The sequence below is a fragment of the Canis lupus genome, chromosome 21 (genome assembly GCF_048164855.1).
Source record: "Canis lupus baileyi chromosome 21, mCanLup2.hap1, whole genome shotgun sequence".
NCBI classification, from domain to species: domain Eukaryota; kingdom Metazoa; phylum Chordata; class Mammalia; order Carnivora; family Canidae; genus Canis; species Canis lupus.
Window position 1 is genome coordinate 42532362 of NC_132858.1, and position 22634 is coordinate 42554995.

The window sequence follows — 22634 nt, forward strand, 5'->3', positions numbered from 1 at the left end:
TACATCAAGTTCATGCAAATGACATCATAGCTGCCAGGAGAGGGCAGTGTGAGCAGGGTATAGGGAACTGCCTACCCAGAGGTCTATCATATGAAAGAAGAAAGCAGCTAGAGCAAAGTGGGGCATAGGCTCTAGAAAAAAAACACTGAAGAGAGCCCGATAGACTATAAATAGAAAGAGAAATGAAGTCTAAGAAATATTGAGCCACAACCAGGCCACAGAAGACAGCTGCCAAAGGCCACAGTAAGAAAAATGCTGGGGATTTAGGGGTCTGTGGTTCATCTTAGGGATAAAAAGGAGAGAGAGAGAGAGAGAGAGAGAGAGAGAGAGAGATTGAGAGAGAGACAGACAGAAAGAGAATGAGTAAGCAAGAGAGCTCTAGTCCAGAAGCCAAAAGGCCCAAAGCCAGAATCAAGGATCTGAATTCAGTGTCAGATCAAATTTCAGGAGCTGGGCAGGAACTGTCAGAGCTTCCAGGGCTCAGAAGTTTCTAAGGCAATCATCATGAAAATATGCCTACGAGTTAAGACTTTTGAGACAACAAACCATTATTCTCAGTCTTGTGATTTCTGATCTTGAAGATTTTTTCATCCTTTCCAGCCTAAGGAGGCATGGAAGGCTTTTGAAAATGGTACAGCTCAAAACATGAGTAGTTCTAGTGCATGGCCTGGCAGAGAGCACATGTTCTCTGGTGTGCTGAACACTGATTTATCCTAGATGAATAGTGCTCCATGGAAGGATGCCATACAGAAAGTAAACTGCAGGAATGTGAGACTCCCTGGGTTGCCCTCTTGAGACTAGGTGCTGTTCCAGGCCACAGGGACAGAGCATGAGACAACAGCCCTGCCTTATATTCTAGTGGGATGTTAACAAGTAAGCAAACAGATAATAAACTCTAGGCAGTGATAGTCCACTGAGGAAAACAAAGCAGGAGATGCAACAGAGTGTGCAGGAGGAGGAGCAGATTGACTCTTTCACAGAGTAGTCAGAGACTTGTTTGAATAACATGAGCAACCCCCATGAATCTCTGAAGGAAAATTATTTCAGGTAAAGGTATCCTTAAGGAAGAACCAAGATCTTGGTGCGCTTGGAGGACATAGCAGGAGGGCCAATGTGGTTGGAGATGATTCAGCAAAGGCAAGAGTGTTTAGGAAGTGAGATTGGAAAGACAGGTAGAGCTAGACCTTGAAGGGCCTTGAAGGTCATGGTGAAAAGTCTAGATTTTAGTTTCAGCATTGGGGGAGGGACGAGCAAATTTATGCTCTTCAAAGAGACCATTCTGGATGCAGCAGGGGTAGGGTGGGGGGAGTGGGGGAGAGGTTACCACTGGCTGGAGGAGCCTCAGAGAGGAAGTCATGGTGTGCTGGAGCCAAAGAGCTGTCAAATAGCAGTTCTGTGAACCTCTTGTTAAACACAACCATTATTAAAGTCAAATTGTATAAACTCACAATTAACATGATACTGAAAGCAAAGCTCATAAATAATGAAAAGTCACTGCTTCCTAACTCTTTTACTCAATTTAACCATTATCTATGGCCTTGAAGGTATGTGTATCTTTTTATCTGTAGCAGGGAAATACTATACAATGGGGTGTTACTACGTCTCTCTTCACAACTCCATGCTCAACGGGGCTCACGTAGGTAGCTTGAAATGGGCCACGGTGGGAGTGTTTACACTGCAGGATGGCAAAGTCTACAAGCAGAGCTTCCCCACCTCCACACCCAGAGAGGTGGCTGTTAAACATTTACCAGTACACTGATGACCATGGAAAAATGACAGGGATCTGAATGAGGGTGGTAGCAGCAGTAGAGTTCCACAGGCTCTGAGGTACAGTCAACAGAACTTGTGGACATCCCGGATGTATAAAGTGAAGTAAAGAGAGGCCTACGTAATAAGCTAAGCTTTTGAACGTGAGTTCGGAGGTGGGCTTCTGAATGTGAAAACAAGGTAGAAATCAACTCTTGTTGTAATATACTAATTAGAGTTTCCTGAGACAGTCTCTTCTCTAGGGCTTTCTGTTGAGGCTTTCAAGATAGGCATCCTTTCCACAAGACAGCAATAATCATGCACTTGATGTGGATAGAAACTCTGGATGTGGTAACTGCAAACTCAGGAGTGGTCTCTATCCTCCCATCATTTAGCACAGTGCCTGGAACTTAGCAGGTGGTCAATGTCCAAAGTGATCACCCCCATAGTGTACAATGCATCCTTATGTATTTGGGAATCTACAAGGGAAGCCATAGCGATTTCATCTGGATCTAGATATTATCAGCTTACTTGAAAGCAGTAGGTGAAAAGAACCGAGTCACTTACTGAGGCACAGGTTTCTCTAACTAGTTCTGTGTACCTACTGGGCTATATTCGTTGGTAGTAAAAGACTGTGGTCTATGGGAGGTTATATCCTGTAGTAAGAACACCTTGTGTGGTTTTCTTTTGTTGTTGTTCTTTTTAAAAAAAACTTTTATTTAAATTCAAGTTAGTTAACATACAGCAATTATTAGTTTCTGGGGTAGAGTTTAGCGATTCATCAATTGCATATAACACCCACTGCTCATTATATCAAGTACCCTCCTTAATGCCCATCACCCACTTACCCCATACCCTAACCCCCCTCCCCTCCAGCAACCTTCAGTTTGTTTCCTATGGTTAAGAGTTTCTTAAGGTTTCCTTTCCTGCTTTTATTTTTTCCTTCCCTTCCCCTATGTTCATTTGTTTTGTTTCTTAAACTCCACGTGAGCAAAGTTATATTGTATTTGTCTTTATCTAACTCATTTTGTTTAGCCTAATACCCTGTTTCACCCACATCATTGCAAATAGCAAGATTTCATTCTTTTTGATGGCTGAATAGTATTCCATTGTGTGTATATACATCTTCTTTAGCCATTTATCTGTTGATGGACATATGGACATATGGGATCTTTCCATATTTTGGCTATTGAGGGTGCATGTGCCCCTTCAAATCACTATTTTTGTATCCTTTGGATAAATACCTAGTATTGCAATGGCTGGGTCATAGGGTAGTTCTACTTTTAACTCTTTGAGGAACCTCCATAATATTTCCACAGTGGCTACACCACTTTGCATTGCCACCACATTGCATTGTTCCCCTTTCTCTGCATCCTTGCCAACATCCATTGTATCTTGAGTTGTTAATTTTAGACATTCTGACTGTCATGAGTTGGTATCTCATTGTGGTCTTGATTTGTATTTCCCTGATGATGAGTGATGTTGATTATCTTTCCATGTATCTGTTAGCCATTTGTATGTCTTCTTTGCAGAAATGTCTAAGATTACCTTGTTTTTTTTTTTAATAGACCAAGATTCTTTGAAGATGAATGAGAAAAACAGAATTTATTAATGTAAAATTCAAGTTTAACTTTGAATGTCCATTAGCTACCTTCTATGACAACCCTTACAAAGTTGATGTCTCATTCATCTGCAGTTTTATGCTATTGCATCACTCAGTTTATTTTCTTTAAAACATTTATCACATTTTTTAATCAGCTTCATTATTTACTGGCTTACTTATTAACCGCTTGCCTCCCTCATCTGATTCTCAACTGTCATACAGAGAGACCTTGTCTGTATTAGGCACTGCTGTAGTTACAGCATCTATTACAGTGATTAGCACATAGTAGAATCTCAATAAGTATTTAGTAAATCGAAGGATTAACTATTAAGTAATAAGCATAGAAAGGCACAAGAGTCCTGAAAGGTACAAAAGGCATTTAACAATTTAGCAATTAACAAAACTTCACACTGTATCAAATAAACAATTACTCTACTGAGGTCTAGCGAACAAAGTTTCATGAGTGAAACACATAAACTGTTCCTATTTGACATGTTGAAGAACATCTTTTTTGAGAGGTAAGGAACAGGGTGCCTCTGTAAAAAGTGTTATTTGTTGCAAACAGAATCCACTCCGGCTAGTTTTGCAAAGAGTGAATTTATTAATAGATATTAGACAGCTCATAGAATCTCTAGTAGAGCTATTATAGAATCAGGCTTGGATCCAAGGACAGCTCCCTAAAATGTATGTTCCCTGTGGCCAAACATAAAGCAAGCAGGGGTCACCCTACAACAGAATACAAGCATAGCTACTACCTCCAAAGCATGGAGTCTAGATGGCGACTGATCCTTTACGCTATTTTCTTCTACAACCACATCTTATTTGGGTATACCTGTAGATCCCAGGTAGAGGCAGAAATTCTCCTTTGGAGAGGTTGGACTCATAATCTGAAAATTACCAAAATAGGACAGGCAAATGAGTTGGGTAGACAAAAACATGACACATGCCCAGTAGGTCCACTTTTTCTTCCATATTCAGACTTCCAGATTATAACTACATTATCACCACCAACAACAAAATGGCCAAGTCAGCATAATCCAACTCTCCATTGTACAAACAAAAGCACATCACCCTTTCCTCAAAAGCAAAGGAACAAAAGTTCTATCAATCACTGCATTTGCTTGAAGTCCAGGATCTCCTGGAAATAGACCTTCTTCCTCTAACTCTGTCATGATTGTATCTGTATTTTCTGAATCCAGTAAGCTAAACTATAGATTTAACCAATACATTCCATGTAACAACAAAAATAAAGAATAGGAGAGGGAGAAAATGGACAATTATTTAAAATATATCTTTATATGATAATAAGAAAGAAAATATGGGTAGGCATCATAATCCCCATTTCTGCATCTGTGCACATGTCCATGGCTGGTCTTTATGCTTTCTACCCCTCACTATTCATTCCAAGTTCGTTGTCCTCAGTGAGCACCTCAGGTGATTCGGGTTCTGCTCTCAGTAGCTTCAATCACACCATCTTTCCTAAAGGATTGAACTCTGGATAGTCCTGCCTATGTTAGATTGCTCATATCTTCTAACTTTCATTACAAGATATACTTTACCAAAGAGTACCACAGAAGATTCAACATAAAACTACCCCCCCACGCCTATCAAGTGCACTATTTTTCCTTAGTAATCAAGAGTAATTACCCTAGCCAATTCCTGTTTATTTTTTGCCTGCTTATCCAAAGGCATCTGCCTGCTTATCCAAAACATCTGGGCAGCTGTCTCAGCTCCAAGTGGAGCTGTTTTTGGATGTCCTGGTGGAAGCATTCCTTCCTTGGGTACTCAGGCCTCTAAACCAACAGAGGCCAGTGTCATGGGGCTCAAAAGTAAATATTCTGTGAGTTGACCATTAGGAATAATAGTGAAATGTGCCATTTTCATCTCCATCCTTGGTTGCCCGACACATGCTTGGCCAGGGGAGGAACTGTTTTGAGTATTGTATAGGGGTAGAAGAGACCCTTGTCAAATTTGTTTTTGCAAAAGTCTTACCAACAGCTTGTTGTTTGTAAAGCCACTGTAAATACTCAAACATCATTAATTATCAAAGCTAAATACTTTCCCTCATGCATCTGTGTCACCTTTGGGATCTTTCAATAAGCAGTTCTTTAGACTTCCAAATCAGCATGTTTTAATGAATTCCTAATTATGAAATCAACACAGGATGAATCCATGGAAATAATAAGAGTTCTAGAATTCTTAAAGAAATCAGGTATCTAAGAGAAGAAATGACAATGGGACATTAGAAATTTTATTTCTACCATTTCAGAATAATGCCCTGTATCAGTCTGCTTATCTTAGATTAATAACACACAGCCTTCAAATCTCAAAGGTTTAGAACAATAAATAATTATTTTTTGGCCACATTATATATTCGCTTCAGTTTGGCTATGACGCTGCTTCACATCTTCAATCAAGCACCAAGTAAGAACAACGGAGTTTACATATCTTGGTACATGCAACTCAGTGGCAAAGAGAAAAAATAAATGACAAATGGAGGAACCTCACAGAAGGTCTTAATATTTTGCTCAAAAACTGCCATGTGTCAGTTTCACTTACATTGGCCAAAGCAAACCAAATGGCCTGGAGTGGGGTAGGAGCATCTTCAAGTCAGTGGGGGTGGGGAAGTACATACCTCAAAAATTACTGGGAACAGTACTATCTGTCACATGCCCTAACATTAGTATTTACTCCATTTAAGGCAGAGTAATGCAATTTAAACTACAATGTCTTTTTATTTTACTTTATTTAAACTACAATGTCTTTTTAAAATACAGAATATTATTGCATTAATGTTCAGACAGGTTAAATAAATTTCCTGAGGTCATGGTCACATTAAACAGTATATTCTGGGTTCAAGTCAAAGATTCACATATTTAACACATAATTCTTCCCATTTCAGAGAGAAAAGGCAACCCTTATTATTTCCTTGTTACTGTGTGAGCTGAGAATTTCTAGGATTTCTTGGTACCTTTGATGATTTTAAACCTCCTTGGGGACTTTAACTTAAGGATAAGCCTATGTCCTTAATTGTGTCACCATAGATGCTGCCCTGGGCATATTGTGCTTCATGGTTATGATTACATGTTTGACTATAAGCTTGAAAGAGAAAGACCTAAATAATGCTCAAACCAGATGCTGCTAGAAATAACAAAATATATATTGTTCCCATCAGAAAATTCAATATATTTCATTGATTTACTCTCTGAGTTGATCAAAGAATACTCAAATTCCATGACAGATCTAGGTGTATTGAATGTGTGTGAATAGGATGATCAGCAAGGAAAATGCTCAAAGAAATCAAGTTGTTCTCCAGCTATCAACATGATTATCTCCTATAAAGGAAACACATTGTAAGGGAATTTTTTCTTTTAAGTTTCAGCAGGCAGTTGATAACCTACCTTAATCATATTACATAAAGCACATTGGGGAGTTGTTGCATGAAGGCATTGACTAGAAACTGCAGCTGGAATTGATTTTTATATTTTAAAGTACTCTAAAGGGATATCTTTTATAGGCTTTACTACTCAACATAATCCGCCAGAGGAATTTTTTTTTTCTGCATGAGGAATAGCGAGGAATCCTAGTTTAATATACATATTGAATTTCTAAAATCATGAGTTAAAATTTTTATAAGGTAATAACCTTTTTCTGTGTTTGACATTAAGATATATGTTTTATCAGGACAAGGACTATCTTTACATCAATCCCCATTTTATCCCTAATACCTAGCACAGTATCGGGCGTACCCAGAGAACAGTTATTAAATAAATGAAATTATTTATTGTTTACTACTTAGAATTATTAGACACTACTGTTTCATACAGTGGGACTGCATATCTATTTGTCCTGTTTGAGACAATTATGTCTAGGAGGAAATATAAGGGTGGACTCTCACCACTTGTAGGTAAAAGATCAATGAAAAAGACTAACCATGCTCTAATGTAGACTGTCAGGGCAAATAAGACTTGAGTAGATTTCTCATAGTTATTCTGCAAACTTCAATAAGAGTCAATTCTGAATTACTGAAGTGTTGACAACTGAGAATTTGCCATTTCTAGCCCCATCAGATTTATGGACAACTTATAAAACAAACCAGAATAGATACTGATTTATCTACATCTCAGCATCATTCTCTTGTTTTAACCACAAACATCAGTCTTTACAAGGTAGTATGATCTAAAATTCCCACTTTTCAAGTCCAAGAACATCTACTCTGTATGTCTTAGAAGATCTGTAATAAGATTGTCCAAAATAGCATTCACTTGTTGATGATCAACCACAATGGAGTTCATTCAATATGGTAGAGCAGAACAAATTGTTATTATTGTTACAATTGTTATTATTGACTAAACTTCCTGAAGACTCATCATAGTGACAAATGGAGAGAGTAACAGTTCCTTTCACACCATGACTGCTAAAACAGTCATCTAGCACTTTAACACTGTCAGTAGTAGTGAGTAGAGCACAGGCATGATCAAAGCATACCCAGTTCCAAACCTCGATTTAGACACACACTGGGGCCACCGAAGGTTTTTTTTTTTTTTTTCTATTTGAGAGAGTCAGTTGAAGATTTGTCCCACCCTGGCTAGTTCACTGCTGATGCTGGACACCACAAATCACAGACACTGTAAGTTCACTTCCTAGTTTGGTCCCCACTCATTTGTGCAGAGCTATTGTCCCTTGATGCCAGGCTTAGGGAGAGGAGAACAATGTTAAAAGTTGTGAACATAAAATGATAAACTCTCTCTAACCCATCAGGGAAAAGCCAGATAATCTAAAGAAGGAGTCATACAGGAAGGCAAGTTAATACAATTGACCAGAGTGAAGGCATGAACTAGAGAATTGGTAGAAAAGAGAGGAAAAAACATAAGCACAAGTTGAATGGTCAAGTGCTCCAAGGCCAACATCCTTCAGTTAGTGTTGGAATTAAGTGGATGAACATGTAAACCCAAGGGAAAAAAATGAAGTAATATGGTTAAAGTGACTGGGAAAAAGCAATTCAGTTTCTGCAATGAAACAAGGAGGAAAAAAATCTCCAGAATGGAGAGAGGCAAAAGGAAGAGAATATTGAGAATTCAGTATAAAAGAGAGTAAAGGGAAGAGTGAATGCAATGGGAAATAAGTCAGAGAAAGGCACTATTATGATTCTACTTGTAGGTGAAACCTAAAGCAAACAAACAAACAAAAAAACCTTCATAAAACACCAAATACATAGAAAGAGAGATTGAACATGTGGTTACCAGATGCAGGGGGTGTGGGAAGTGGAGGTGGTCAAAAGATACGGACTTCCAATTCTAAGGAAAATCAGAACTAGGGATGCAATGTACAACATAGTGACTCCAGTTAACACCGCTGTGTGGTATATTTGAAAATTGTCAAGAGAGTAGATATTAAGAGAAAAATCACAAGAAAATCGACATTAAAAAAATTTTTTGAATCTATATTTTGATTAACCAAAATTATTATGGTTATAATTTATTTTTTTAAGATTTTATTTATTTGTTCACAAGAGACATAGAGAGAGGCAGAGACATAACCAGAAGGAGGAGCAAGTTTCCCACGGGGAGTCTGATGTGGGACTTGATCCCAGGACCCCTCCCAGGATCACACCCTGAGCTGAAGGCAGATGCTCAACCGCTGAGCCACCCAGACATCCCATAGTTATCATTTCATAATACGTGTACAGCAAGTCACTATGCTTTAAATTTATAACATGCTGTGTACCAATTATATCTCTATAAACCTGAGGAAAAGGGAAGAGTAGAAGAGGAAAATTAGGTATGAAGACATTTTGAAAAAAGATATAATTTATTTTAAGATCTTTCCTTTGCATAAGGTCTTAGTGGGAAGTTGCCAAAGAGATGGGTGTTTTACCTGCCTCACAAGTGCCCTGCACAGTGTCCCAGGCACAGAAACACTTATAAAGGACATTTCCCACTCTTGGCTGATCCCTTCACTATGAGCTCCCCAGACTCAGACACTTCACCTTGAGTTGTAGTGAAGGCCACATAATGATATTTTTTCAAGACCTGTGAGGGTCTCAAGATACAACTAAATGTTTGGCAGTTATTGGTAGACTACAAAGCCAGCCATACCCTTCTTCACTTCATTCATTCCATCAGCCTGTCATTCAGTATGTCCTGAGCCCCCTTGCCTTCAAGAGGCATGGCACAGAAGAGGGGAATGTCTACCCTCAAGAAGCCTGCCCTCTAGTACTCAACTGCTTTCCCACCTGGAGGGAAGAGAATACACCCTCACCCTTTTGAGCAGATGGTTCCCCAGCTCCTTCTCTTTACCCTTCCCTCTCTAGAACATTTCCCATCCAGTGTCCCTCCTCTCCCATTCAAACTTGCTGAGAAAATAATTTTATGTCATAGGGGAGTGTTTTGGGAGCAGTAAAGATTTTCTGTGCCCTCAAGTCATTCCAAATAACCTCCTCCCCTCTTTACCTCTAGGTCAGTCTCATTCTTAGTTCTTACATCTGCTGCTTTTGAGGTGGTAGCATCAACATGAACTGCGACATCCTCAGTATCAGTCAAAATCATATCTTCAGTGGAAAGAAGATATGATTTGGCCTACTTTACTGAATCTCCAAGTTCAACATTACCTAAGAACATTAGCTACTCATTCACTACTGCAATCACCAAATCATCTGCTTTGCAGAGAGTAGGGCTCTGAAGGAATGAGCAAAGTACAGGTATTTTATAAGAGACATGGAATTTGACAGAATGGGTGGGATAGGGTAAGTGAGACACTTTAGAAATGACTCTTTAGGGGATCCCTGTGTGGCTCAGTGGTTTGGTGCCTGCCTTTGGCCCAGGGCCCAATCCTGGAGTCCTGGGATCAAGTCCCGTATTGGGCTCCAGGCATGGAGCCTGCTTCTCCCTCCTCCTCCTGTGTCTCTGCCTCTCGATAGATAGATGATAGATACATAGATAGATAGATAGATAGATAGATAGATAGATAGATAGATCTTTAAGAAAAAAAAAAAAAAGAAATGACTCTTTAGTAGCCAGAGTGCTGGGCTCACTGAAAGAGAATAAGACGGAGACAAAAAACTAAAACAAACAAAAACTTTAGAATCAAGATGAACCTTGCCTACCTCTGAACCTCTGTGAGGTTCTACTCAGTATATAGTTTGGAAAAATTCAGTCAAACCAGGTAGCTAGTGTCAAAACTGAATTGAGTCAATGGATGCCATGCCTAGCTGGTGTCCAAAGAGCTGGAGGATTGGTTGATTTTGCAGGGAGGGGAAACTACACATTTCATGTCAGAAGTGTTCTGTTGTTAAAAACAGATCTTAGGGACACCTGGGTGGCTCACTGGGTCCTGGGATCAATCCTACATCAGGCTCCCCCCGTAGGGAGCCTGCTTCTCCCTCTGCAAATGTCTCTGCCTCTGTGTCTTTCATGAATCAATCAATCAGTCAATCAGTCAATCTTTAAAAAGAAAAGGAAACAGATCTTAGGCTCATCGTAAACTCAAATTCAGGGACATTCTACGAAATAACTGGCCAGTACTTTTGAAAGTATCAAGGTCATAAGATACAGAGAAAGGTTGAGGGGTTCTCTCAGATTGGAAGACATGAAGGAGGATATTAGCACATATGAAACTAAATGCTCTTAGGATACTAGTTGTATCCTTAGAACAATCAAAAGAATATTAGTTGAAAGATCTGGTGAAATTCAAATAAAGCACTTGGGTTGGCTAAGGGTGTGATGCCCATGTTAACTTTCTCAGTTTAATGCTTGTACCACAGTTATGTACAATAAATATTAGGGAAGACAGGTGAAGGGTATGTAGGAACTCTACTATTTTCTTTTGTAGCCTTTCTGAAAGTCTAAAATTATTTCAAAATAAAAAGTTAACAAAATTTCTCTTTAAACATTCCAAATCATAGCAGTGGCACATTGTGAGTACCATGTGGGTTTTATTTTTTATTTATTTTTTTTTTTGGGGGGGACCATGTGGGTTTTAAAGACAGACAAATCTGGCTTTGAATTCAGGCTCTATCACTTCCCAGATCCATGAGTCCAGCAAGCCACTTAGTCTTTCTGAGCCTCAATTTCCTCATCCATCAAATGGGGAAAATAATTCCCATTTTGTAGCACTGCTCTGAGAATTAGGGATGTGTATTACTATGAAGCATAGTGGCCAGCACAGAATTTTTGGTGCTCAGGGGATGTTAAATTGTCCATTCTTAATAAATAAATATCTTTTACTTGTTTATGGCTGCTTGATATTTCTCAAATAAAGTTCCTATTTCTAAACACGTTTCCAGATCCTTGCTAGCCAGCTGCTCACACCTCCACATACCATGTGTTCATGCCTTTATATTCTCATGCCATTCCCCTTAGATGCATTTGCACCCCAAAGGGCCAAAGGTATTAAATAAGCAATGTGGTCGGCCAACGACCTAGGTTTGAGTCTGGCATTATCAAGGACTCAGTGATCTTCAACAAATCCTTACCTTTCTGTGTCTCCATATCAAAATTGAAGCCTCCATAAACAGGATAGCAATAATAATAGCAATAAAAATACCTTAAAGCACAGGGGGGAGTCAGAGGAGCTTGAGAAAGTACCTTATAAAATGCAACATGAACCTAAATACCTAGAAGTTCTCAACCCTGGGTGCCTATGAAAATAACACAGGAGTTGTTTTCTTTTCATACCAATTACTTTAGTGTCCTCCTGAGAGTCTTTTTTTTTTTTTTTTAAGTTGCCCAGAGGATTCTAAAATGAAGTAAAACCAGGGTGAACTACTGATCTTAATTTAGTGCTTCTCAAAGTATGTTCCTTGGACCAGAACCATCAGGATCACTTGGGAAAGTGTTAGGCATACAAGTTTTCAAGCCCCACCCCAGACACACTGAATCAGAAACTTGTGGGTGAATCCCACATTTTAGCATGTCCCCAGATGGTTCTGAGGTACTGCTAAAGACTGAGACTGTGTACCTTAAGCAATTTTTCATCTCCAACTGACAAAATATGACTCATATTTCATGGTACAACCCACATGTCACTTCCTCTCTGCAAGGCCTTCCTACTCTTCCAGTCAGAATCTTTTGCCTAGCCTCTAGGAGCCTGTCTTACTGTGGTACTATTTCTCTTAAAATGCCTATCACAGTGTGACTTCTTGTTGAATGTTTGCATCATAGTCTTTCCTAAGATCTTGGGAGCAGTTTAGGGGCAAAGTCCGTTTTTGTATCCTATTCCACAAAGAGCAGGTCACAACCCACTAAGTGTGAAAGCTGCTTAACAAATGTTGACTTGAAGAGATCTCTTTAAATCTTACTGTGGAAAGACTAAAGAGTTGTGTGAGGATTAGCTGATATTGAGAAAAAGAAAAAGAAGAAAGCTAAGTATATAAAAGAGAAAAAATTAATGTCTAAAATACCCTTCTTCATATTATAGCTACTATGGAAGCACATGCTTTACCCCAAGGCCTGATCTAAGTGCTTTAAATGGATTACTTCATTTAAGTCTCACAATAGCCATATGTGATGCCTATTATTATTTTCATTATCATCATTACTGACATGGCAAGTGAAGCACGGAGAAAAGTAAAGTACCTGGCCCATGGTCACATAGTTCATAAGTAGTAGTTGAATTTGAACTCAGGTAATCTGGCTTCCTACCTAGACTCCTAAATATTCCACACTACTACTGCTATACGGCAAAATATTATCAATTCATATTATTGCCAATACTCTTGTCTTCTGTTTTACTTATAGAAACTATGGATGATATGCAACTATCAACCTTTCTTTACACAATTCTAAGATAATGACTATATTAATGGCAGACATTTAAATAATGCTTTCTATGTGCTGTTTGTGTTCTAAGTGCTTTATAAATAAATTTATTTAATTCTTCAATGATCCTATGAGGTAAGTACTGTTATCATCTCCCCATTCATATATAGGATAAAGAAGTCAAGTAACCTGCTCCAGTCATACTAATAGTGAATAATGAAACTAGATGTGAACCCAGGCAACCTGGTTTCAACAGTCTAATTTTTTACTATTCTCCGAAGGAGTCTTTCTTTGTAAGGGTGTTTGGGAATCAAGGTCATGGAACTAAATTATATTGTTGTTTTGTTATATTAATATGTCCCTTGTAGGGTTGGTGTGAGAAATATATTATCAATAAATAGAAAGCACTTGAACAGACCCTGACAAATAGTAAGGATTGTGCTGATAGTTATTATTGTTTTGAAATTTTTAGATAGCCCATCTGGCTTATCAGATCACAAGTCTGGCCTCATAAGCCCCATTTGAAAATCAGGATTTTGTGACCTTTTTCCTGGGATCCTAAGCAACCATGGTTGACTTTAATGGGGGAGGAAGGCAAACCCACTTTTGGTTTTCTTCCCAAGTTTCCTGTTGGGAATAACATGGAGTCATATGTTTAGTAAAGAACCTTGAGCTGAGACTTATATAATGACAAGGTATGGTTATGGGAAGTAGAATGTGTACCTCTGGCACAATGTAAACAGCAATTTGACCAAGTGACATATATCAAGGTATACCAATCCATGTATGCTCAACTGCCTTTTAAGCAAAATACCCCATTACAATCCAAGGCTATAACACTCTGTCCCACTGCTGATTAAGGCCGAGAAGTCAAAACGAGCATCTGAGCATCACCAATTCCAGAGTGGGAAGTTCTCTATAGAGCATCCATCTGCCTTCAGACTCAAAGCTTTAGGGAGGGAGACCAATCTGCCCAATTTTATTCATATGGAATATGACTACCAAACCTCAGCACTCAATCTTTTCTTAAATTTGTCAACTTTGTGATGGTTCTGCTGAACTAATAAACAAAACTTCCTGTCCCTCAATCACCATGCCTCTCAACCAACAATATTTGATGTTCACTAGCCAAGGAGAAAGAGTCCCAACTTATGTCATTCCACTGGTGCCAACTGAAACTCCTAGCTCCTCAGGTTGGTCCTTAGTCTTCTCTAGGCTGAGAAAATCCTCTCAGCCATTTGTCTCTTGCCCATCTATTCTGCTTTCCAATTTGCACACCTATCTATATAATATTTCACTCGGGAATGGAGCCTTTTTTTAAAGATTTTATTTATTAAAAAGAAGATTTTATTTATTTATTCATGAGAGACACACAGAGAGAGAAAGAGAGGCAGAGACACAGGCAGAGGGAGGAGCAGGTTCCATGTAGGGAGCCTGACGTGGGACTTAATCCCGGGTCTCCAGGATCACACCCTGGTCCAAAGTCGGTGCTAAACCACTGAGCCACCCAGGCTGCCCAGGAATGGGGCCTTTTAAATGGAAAGATGAACCTTCCTTTCTTCAATCCACTGTAAAGACTCCAAGGAAACACTACAAAAATTTCCACCCCAGTTCTTTAGATAAGAATTAGAGTAATGATTCTCAACCATGGAAGCAAGTTAAGAATTATCAGGGGAAGATTTTTAAAAATATGTTCCAGGGTTCCAGTTCAAGAAGGCAACATAGCAGGCTCTTCCTCCCATGGACACACCAAACCCACAGCTACATATGGAACAAGTCCCTTTGAAAGAAAGCCAGAAACCAGCTGAGCAACTCCTATACATTAGGCAAACTAGGAAAAAATATTTCACACTAAAATGGGTAAGAGAGATGGGGATACAATCTCACCATAAACTCAACCCCTAGCAAAGTGACATATATTTGGGAAAGAAACCACAACTCCCAGCTTCTCCCTGAGGAGTGAAGGGTTTGGACATGCCTAACATCTAGCACCCTAAATTTCAGGACTTCCATCCAAGGAATGTGTCCCAAAACACCCAGTTCTGAAGCCAGTGGGGTTTACATCCCTGAGATTCACAAGCCTATAGGAAATAAATAGGCTCCCAAGGACTCACAGTGGTTATCTGCCCAGAGCTCAGGATAAAGGCAACAGATGGAAATGCTATTTTGCAGTCATTCCCTGAAAAACAAAATAAAACAAAACAAAACAAAACACAAACCTTTTTGCTTATCTTAAAAGCACAGACTGAGGGTTAAGCTCCCAATTTAACACAAATCTAGTACAGACTACAGTCATCTCTAGAAACTAGCAAGATTGTTGGGTACCATCTTTACGCTCTCCCCGTGCCCAGCTTTTCACACATCCAGTTGATGCTCAGAGGATGCACCCCCTTGATCATCTGGCTTTGTTTGCCAGTGGGCTTATGTTTACAGGTTCAATAGGAGTGTAGCCAATAGTACTTAACTGTCTATTCTCTCAAGGATCAGCACAAAGGTAGCAGTCAGAAATGGCCAATTCTTAGTTTTTCCATGTAACAAGCCTCTTTGCATATCTTAAGAGCTGCACCCTGAAGGTCAGGTTTCAAATGTGTCTGCCACTTGCTGGCAGGTACCACCTTTGGGCTATCTCTTTACCTTGTATCAGACTGTTGGTCTTTCCGTTAAAAAAGCTTCTGCACATGTCTGGTGGTCCAGCTTTTACATCTGCCACCCATGGGACACACGCCTTGATTTCTTGGCTCCAGTAGCCAGTGGAACTTACAGTCACCAGTACCTTAGTACTTACAGTCACCAGTACCTCCAATTCCTCTGGAGTCTGAAGAGTTCGGCACAGAGGGAACAGAGAAATACCCATATCCCAGTCTTCTCCTAAAAGAGGTCTAATTGCATACTTTAAAAGATGCTGCCTGAGAGTCTGGCTTCCAGACAGCCTGCATGCAGGTGCTAAGATCCTCCCATTTGGGACACTGTCAGATCTTGACATAGATCAATTCCTGGAAGCCACTAAGAACAAAAAGAGTTGCTTGGATAATCACAAAGGTTTGAGAGACAGTCACAAAGGTTTGAGAACTAGGGACAGGCTGAATGATAAGGTTCATTTTCTATGGAAGACCATGTGAGAGGTGGCTATTTTATCTAATGCACAGGAAACAACACAGGGAGTCAAGTAAAATGAAGGACCAGAGAAATATGTTCCAAACAAAAGAACAAGATAAGAATTCAGAAATAGACCTTAAAGAAATGAATATAAGTGAATTACATGATAAAAGAGCTAAAATAATGGCCATGAAGATGTTCATTGAGGTTAGAACAGTGTATGGATGGGGTGATAATTTCAACAAAGAGACAAAATATAAGAACGTACAAACAAAAGTGAAGAATAACTGAATTTTAAAATTCAATAGAGGGGTGCCTGGGTGGCTCAGTCAGTTCAGTGTCCAACTTTCAATTTAGGTTCAGATCATGATCTTATAGGTTGTATAATCAAGCCCTGTGTTGGGCTCCCCACTGAGCAGGGAGTCTGCTTGAAGATACTCTCCCTCCTCCCCTCTCACTGTTCATGCTCGCTCTCTCTCTAAAATAAATGAATAAATCTTAAAAAAAAAGTTCAATAGAGCGATTCACATCAGATTAAGCAGAGAAAGAATCAGTGAACTGGAAGACAGGGCAGAGAAATTCATTCAAACAGAGGAGAAAAAAGAAAAAAGGAATGAAGATAGCTTAAGAGATATATGGAATACCACCAAGAAGACCAATATTTGCATTATAAGGGTCTGAAGAGGAGAAAAGAGAAAGAAAGGGGAAAGAAAGCTTGCTCAAAGAAATAATAGCTGAAAACTTCCCTAACCTGAAAAAGAAACACACACCCAGATCCAAGAAGCCCAGAAAGTTTCAAGTAAAATGAATCTAAAGAGATACATGCCAAGACACATTATAATTAAAAATCAAGTTAAAATAAGGAGCAAATCTTAAAAATAGCAAGAAAAAAACCTCACCTTTCTACATACAAGGAAACCCTCATAAGACTATCAGCAGAATTTTCAGCAGAAACTTGGCAGGCCAGAAGAGAGTAGCATAATATGTTTAAATTTGTTCTTCAGAATTGAAAAAGTGAGAAGGAGTTTTCTAGGAGGCAAAAGCTGAAGGAGTTCATCACAAGACTGGTCTTTCAAGTAATGTTAAAAGGATATCTTCAAGTTCAAAGGAAAGGATGATAAGAGGTAACAGGAAAACATATGAAAGTTGAAGTCTCACCAGTAAAAGCAAATATATAGTTAAATTCAGAATACTCTAATGTTGTAATTGTGATGGATAAATCACATATAAAGTTGGTATGACAGTTATAAGACAAAAGTGTTAAAAATAACTATAACTATGTAATTTGCTAAGGGAAACACACAATTAAAAGGTGTAAATTATGACATCAAAAAGATAAAATGTTGGAAGTAAAAATGCAGAGTTTTTGTATAAGTTCAAACTTGTTATTATTAAAAATAGACAATTATAAGTTGTTTTATATAAGCCTCATGGTAACCACAAAGCAGAAAACTACAGTAAATTCACAAAAGAGAAAGAGAAGGGAATCTAAGCAAACTACTACAGGAAGTCATCAAATCACAAAGAAAAACAGTGAGAGAAGAACAAAGGAATTGTAGCACAGCCAGAAACCAATTAATCAAATGGCAACAGCAAGTTCATACCTATTAATAATTATTTTAAATCTAAGTGGAATAAATTCTCCAATTAAAAGACACTGAGTAGCTGAGTAGATAAAAAACAAACCCAAATATCTGCTGCCCACAAAAAACTCACTTGAGTCTTAAAGATATAAACAGGCATAAAGCGATGGCTGGAAAAGATATTTGTGCAAATGGAAACCAAAAGAGAGCAGGAGTAGCCATACCTATAACAGATGAAATAGAATAGAAAAACTATAATGAAACAAAGATGGTAATTATATAATGATAAATGAGTCAATTCAACAAGAGGATATAACACCTGTAAATATATATATAAATCCAACATGGGAGCACCAAAATATATGAAACAAATATTAACAGACCTAAAGGGAGAAATAGACACTGATACAAGTATAGTGGGCACTTCAATAGCCTCTTTTCAACAATGGATAGATCATCCGGAAAGAAAATCAAGAAAGAAATATTGGACTTAACACATTAGACCAGATGGATATTACAGACATTTATATAACATTCCATTCAAAAGCAGAATACATATTCTTCTCAAGTGGAATATTGGACCATTCTCCAGGAAAGCTCAAATATTAGATCACTAAGCAAGTCGTAACGAATTCAGAAGCAGGGCAAGATGGCCGAAGACTGGAGGACCTTATTTCTTCTGGTCTCTCCCCTGAATTTAGTTAGATAAAAATCAAATCATTCCAAACACCTAAGAATTCAACCTGAGATTATAAGAAAAGAATGGCTGAAATTCTACTAATAGAAAAGCAACCACTTACTGCAAGGTAGGAGGTACAGAAAAGTGAATCTCAGGGGATATATGGGAAGATAAATGGCAGGGGCAGGGAGGCCATAAGCCAGCACCGGAAAATGATAGAGCCCTAGAGGGCAAAATTAGAACCTTTCAAAATCTGCTCCAGTGAGAGATGTCCCTGCTCAGTGAAGGGACACTGAGGGACAGTGTGGTCTCAAGATCCCTGGAGTCACAGAAAGAACAAAGGTCCCTGAGTTAGCAGAGTTTCCAAACATTGGAGCAGGGAAACCAGTTATAGTCAATGAGCCCAGGAGGGGGCTCTCAGCTCTGTTCTCCATGAACTGCAAACTGGGGCATGATCAGGCAATCGCTCTCCCTCCAAGGACCCTTCAAAGGACAAAAACAGAGGACCCTCTGCCTTCACCTGGGAGGATCCATGCTGACACACACCACAGAAGTCTGCAGAGTTTGGCACACACAGAAATGAAGACCGCTCATCCCTGAGGCTTTACTTGAGAAAGGAGATGACGATCTTTCAGCTCCAGGGTTAGAGATCCATCCAGGGAGGCCATTTTTATTTTCATCCTCTAAAGAGCTGAAGAAAGCCTTCAGGGAACAAAAGCAACATAGACCAACCAGAAGAAGCTTATCCTGAGCCCAGCACCCTGGCAAGGGGTAGTACAACTCCATCCAAAGACACTTGAGAATCAACGCAGTAGGCCCCTCCCCCAGCTGGAAGAACAGGGAACACCAAGTTTACAGAGCACACAGGACTGCAAAACTCTATTGCCAGGGGGAATATAGTATACAGAATTTGAGATTTTTTTCATGATGCATTTATCCATCAGTTAAAATTTTTCCTTTTCTTTTTTCTTTTCTCCTTTTTCAACTAGTTTCCTATTTTATCAATTTTTCTTTTTTTTCAACTAGTTTCTTATTTTATCAATTCCTTGTTTTTAAGTCTTTTTTAGCTTTCACTTTTTACATTTACATTTTATAGATATATTCCTCATTGTGGGCTTCCTTTCACTGTTCACTATTCAAATTTATTTTTGTATATATACAATTTTTGCTTTCTTTACAATTTTTGGATTTAGTGTCTTCTAACATACTGACCAAAATACATTCAGGACCAAGTAGACCACCTTGTTTTGTCCACTTGAGAGATTATATTCTCTCTCCTTACCCCCTTCTTTTTTCCTTTTCTTTTTTGGTTTCTGGCCTCTTCAGATTTGTCTAGTGTGTGTTTCACTTGGGTCATGCTGATATTAATGATTTTTTTTCTCTCATTCATCCATTCTTTGGGCAAAATGACTAGAAGGAGGGATTCACAACAAAAGAAAGAGCCAGAAGTAATACACTGCCACAGATCTAATCAATATGTATATAAGTATAATGTCAAAGTTGAAATTCAGATAAGGACTACAAGGTTATTAGTTGGGCTTGAAAAAAGCATAACAGACACTGGAGGATCGCTTAGTGTAGAAATAAAATCTAATCAGGCAGAAATTAAAAATGCTTTAACTTCGATGCAGTCTAAATTGGGTGCTCTAACAGCTAGGGTAAATGAGACATAAGACAGAGTAACTGACATAGAAGACAAGTTGATGGAAAGAAAGGAAACTGAGGAAAAGAGAAAAACAATAATGGACCACAAGGTGAGGCATTGAGAAATCACTAATGCTATATAACATTAAAACTACTGGGGCTCCAGGAAGGAGGGGGAGTAACAGAAGGTATATTTGAGCAAATTGTAGCTGAGAACTTCCCTAATCTGGGGAAGGAAACAGACATTCAAGTCCAAGAGGTAGAGAGGACCCATCCCAAAATCAATAAAAATAGATCAACACCCCAACATATAATAGTGAAGCTTGCAAATTTCAGAGATAGAGATTCCTGAAAGCCGCTCAAGAAAAGAGGTTGTCAACCTACAGGGGTAGAAACATTAGGCTGGCAATAGACCTATTCACAGAGACCTGGCAGGCTAGAAAGGGCTGGCATGATACATTCAGGCTATTAAATAAGAAAAATATGCAGCTAAGAATACTTTATCCAGCAAGGGTGTCATTCAGAATGGAAGGAGAAATAAAGAACTCCCAGGAAAAATAAAAACTAAAAGAATATGTGACCACTAAGCCATCTCCGCAAGAAATATTAAAGATCCTCCAAGAGAAGAGAGAGCCCAAAAATAACATAGATCAGAAAGAAATAGAGACAATCTATAGAAACAGACTTCACAGGAAATACATAGCACTAAATCTTTCAATAGTTACTCTTAATGTAAATGGGCTAAATGCTCCAATCAAAAGATACATGGTACCACATGGTACCAGGCTGGACAAAAAAGCAAGACTTATCCTTATGCTGTCTACAAGAGACTCATTTTAGACCTAAAGACATCTCCAGATTGAAAGTGAGGGGGTGGAGAGCCATTTATCATGCTAATTGACCTCAAAAGAAAGCAGGGGTAGCAATCCTCATGTCAGACAAATTAGATTTTAAACCAAAGACTGTAGTAGGGGATGAAGAGGGACATTGCATCATACTTAAGGGATCTTTCCAACAAGAACATCTAACAATTATAAATATTTATGCTCCTAACTTGGGAGCAGCACATTATATAAACCAATTAAGAAACACACTGATAATAATAGGGGACTTTAACACCCCACTCACAGCAATGGACAGATTATCTAAGCAGAAGATCAATAAGGAGAAAAGGTGGGTTTTTTTTAAGATTTAATTTATTTATTCATGAGAGACACAGAGAGAGAAGCAGAGACACAGGCAGAGGAAGAAGCAGGCTCCATGCAGGGAGCCCGATGTGGGACTCGATCCCAAATCCCAGGATCATGCCCTGGGCTGAAGGCAGGCGCTCAACCGTTGAGCCCACCCAGGCATCCCAGAAAAGGGTTTTTGAATGACACGCTGGACCAGATGGACTTCACAGATATATATAGACCATTCCATCCTAAAGCAACAGAATACACATTCTTCTCAAGTGCATTTGGAACATTCTCCAGATAGATCACACACTGGGTCACAAATCAGGTCTCAGTCAATATCAAAAGCTTGGGATTATTCTCTGCATATTTTCAGACCATAATGCTTTGAAACTTGAACTCAATCACAAGAGGAAAGTTGGAAGGAATGTGAACACTTGGAGGTTAAAGAGTATCCTACTAAAGAATGAATGGGTTATCCAGGAAATTAAAAAAGAATCTTAAAAATGCATGGAAATGAATGAATATGAAAACACAACTGTTCAAAAACTTTGTGACATAGCAAAGGCAGTCCTAAGAGGGAAGTACATTGCAAAACAAACCTTTCTCAAAAAATTAGAAATATCTCAAATATACAAACTAACCTTACACCTAAAGGAGACAGAGAAAGAACAGCAAATAAAGCCCAAACCAAGCAGGAGATGAGAAATAATAAAGATTCGAGCAGAAATCAATGAAATAGAAACCAGAACAGTAGATCAGATCAAGGAAACAAGAAGCTGTTTTTTTGAATTAACAGATCAATAAACCTCTAACCAGACTTATCAAAAAAAAAGAGAATTAATAAAATCATGAATGAAAGGAGAGATCACAACCGACACTGAAGAAATACAAATAGTTATAAGAACGTTATTATTAACAACCATATGCTAACAAATTAAGCTGTCTGAAAGAAATGGATGCATTCCTAGAAACATATAAACTATCAAAACTGAAACAGAAAGAAATAGAAAACCTGAACAGGCCTATAACCAGAAAGGAAATTGACGCAGTACTCAAAAATCTCCCAACAAACAAGAGTCCAGGGTCAGATGGCTTCTCAGGGAGATTCTATCAAACATTTAAGGAAGAATTAATATCTATTTTTTGAAGGTGTTTTTAAAAATAGAAATAGAAGAAAATCTTCCAAACTCTCTGAGGCCAGTATCACCTTGATTCCCAAAAACAAAGACTCCACCAAAAAGGATAATTACAGATCAACATCCCTGATGAACATGGATGCCAAAATTCTCGCCAAGATACTAGCCAACAGGATCCAACAGTACACTGAAAAGATTATTCACCATGACT

At 38.6% G+C, this 22634-nt stretch overlaps 1 long non-coding RNA gene across 3 annotated transcripts in view; it reads right to left on the reverse strand.

Moving 5' to 3' along the window:
* LOC140613081 (uncharacterized) overlaps positions 1-22634 on the reverse strand; it is a 412316-nt gene that overhangs the window by 144567 nt on the left and 245115 nt on the right. The window lies entirely within an intron of this gene.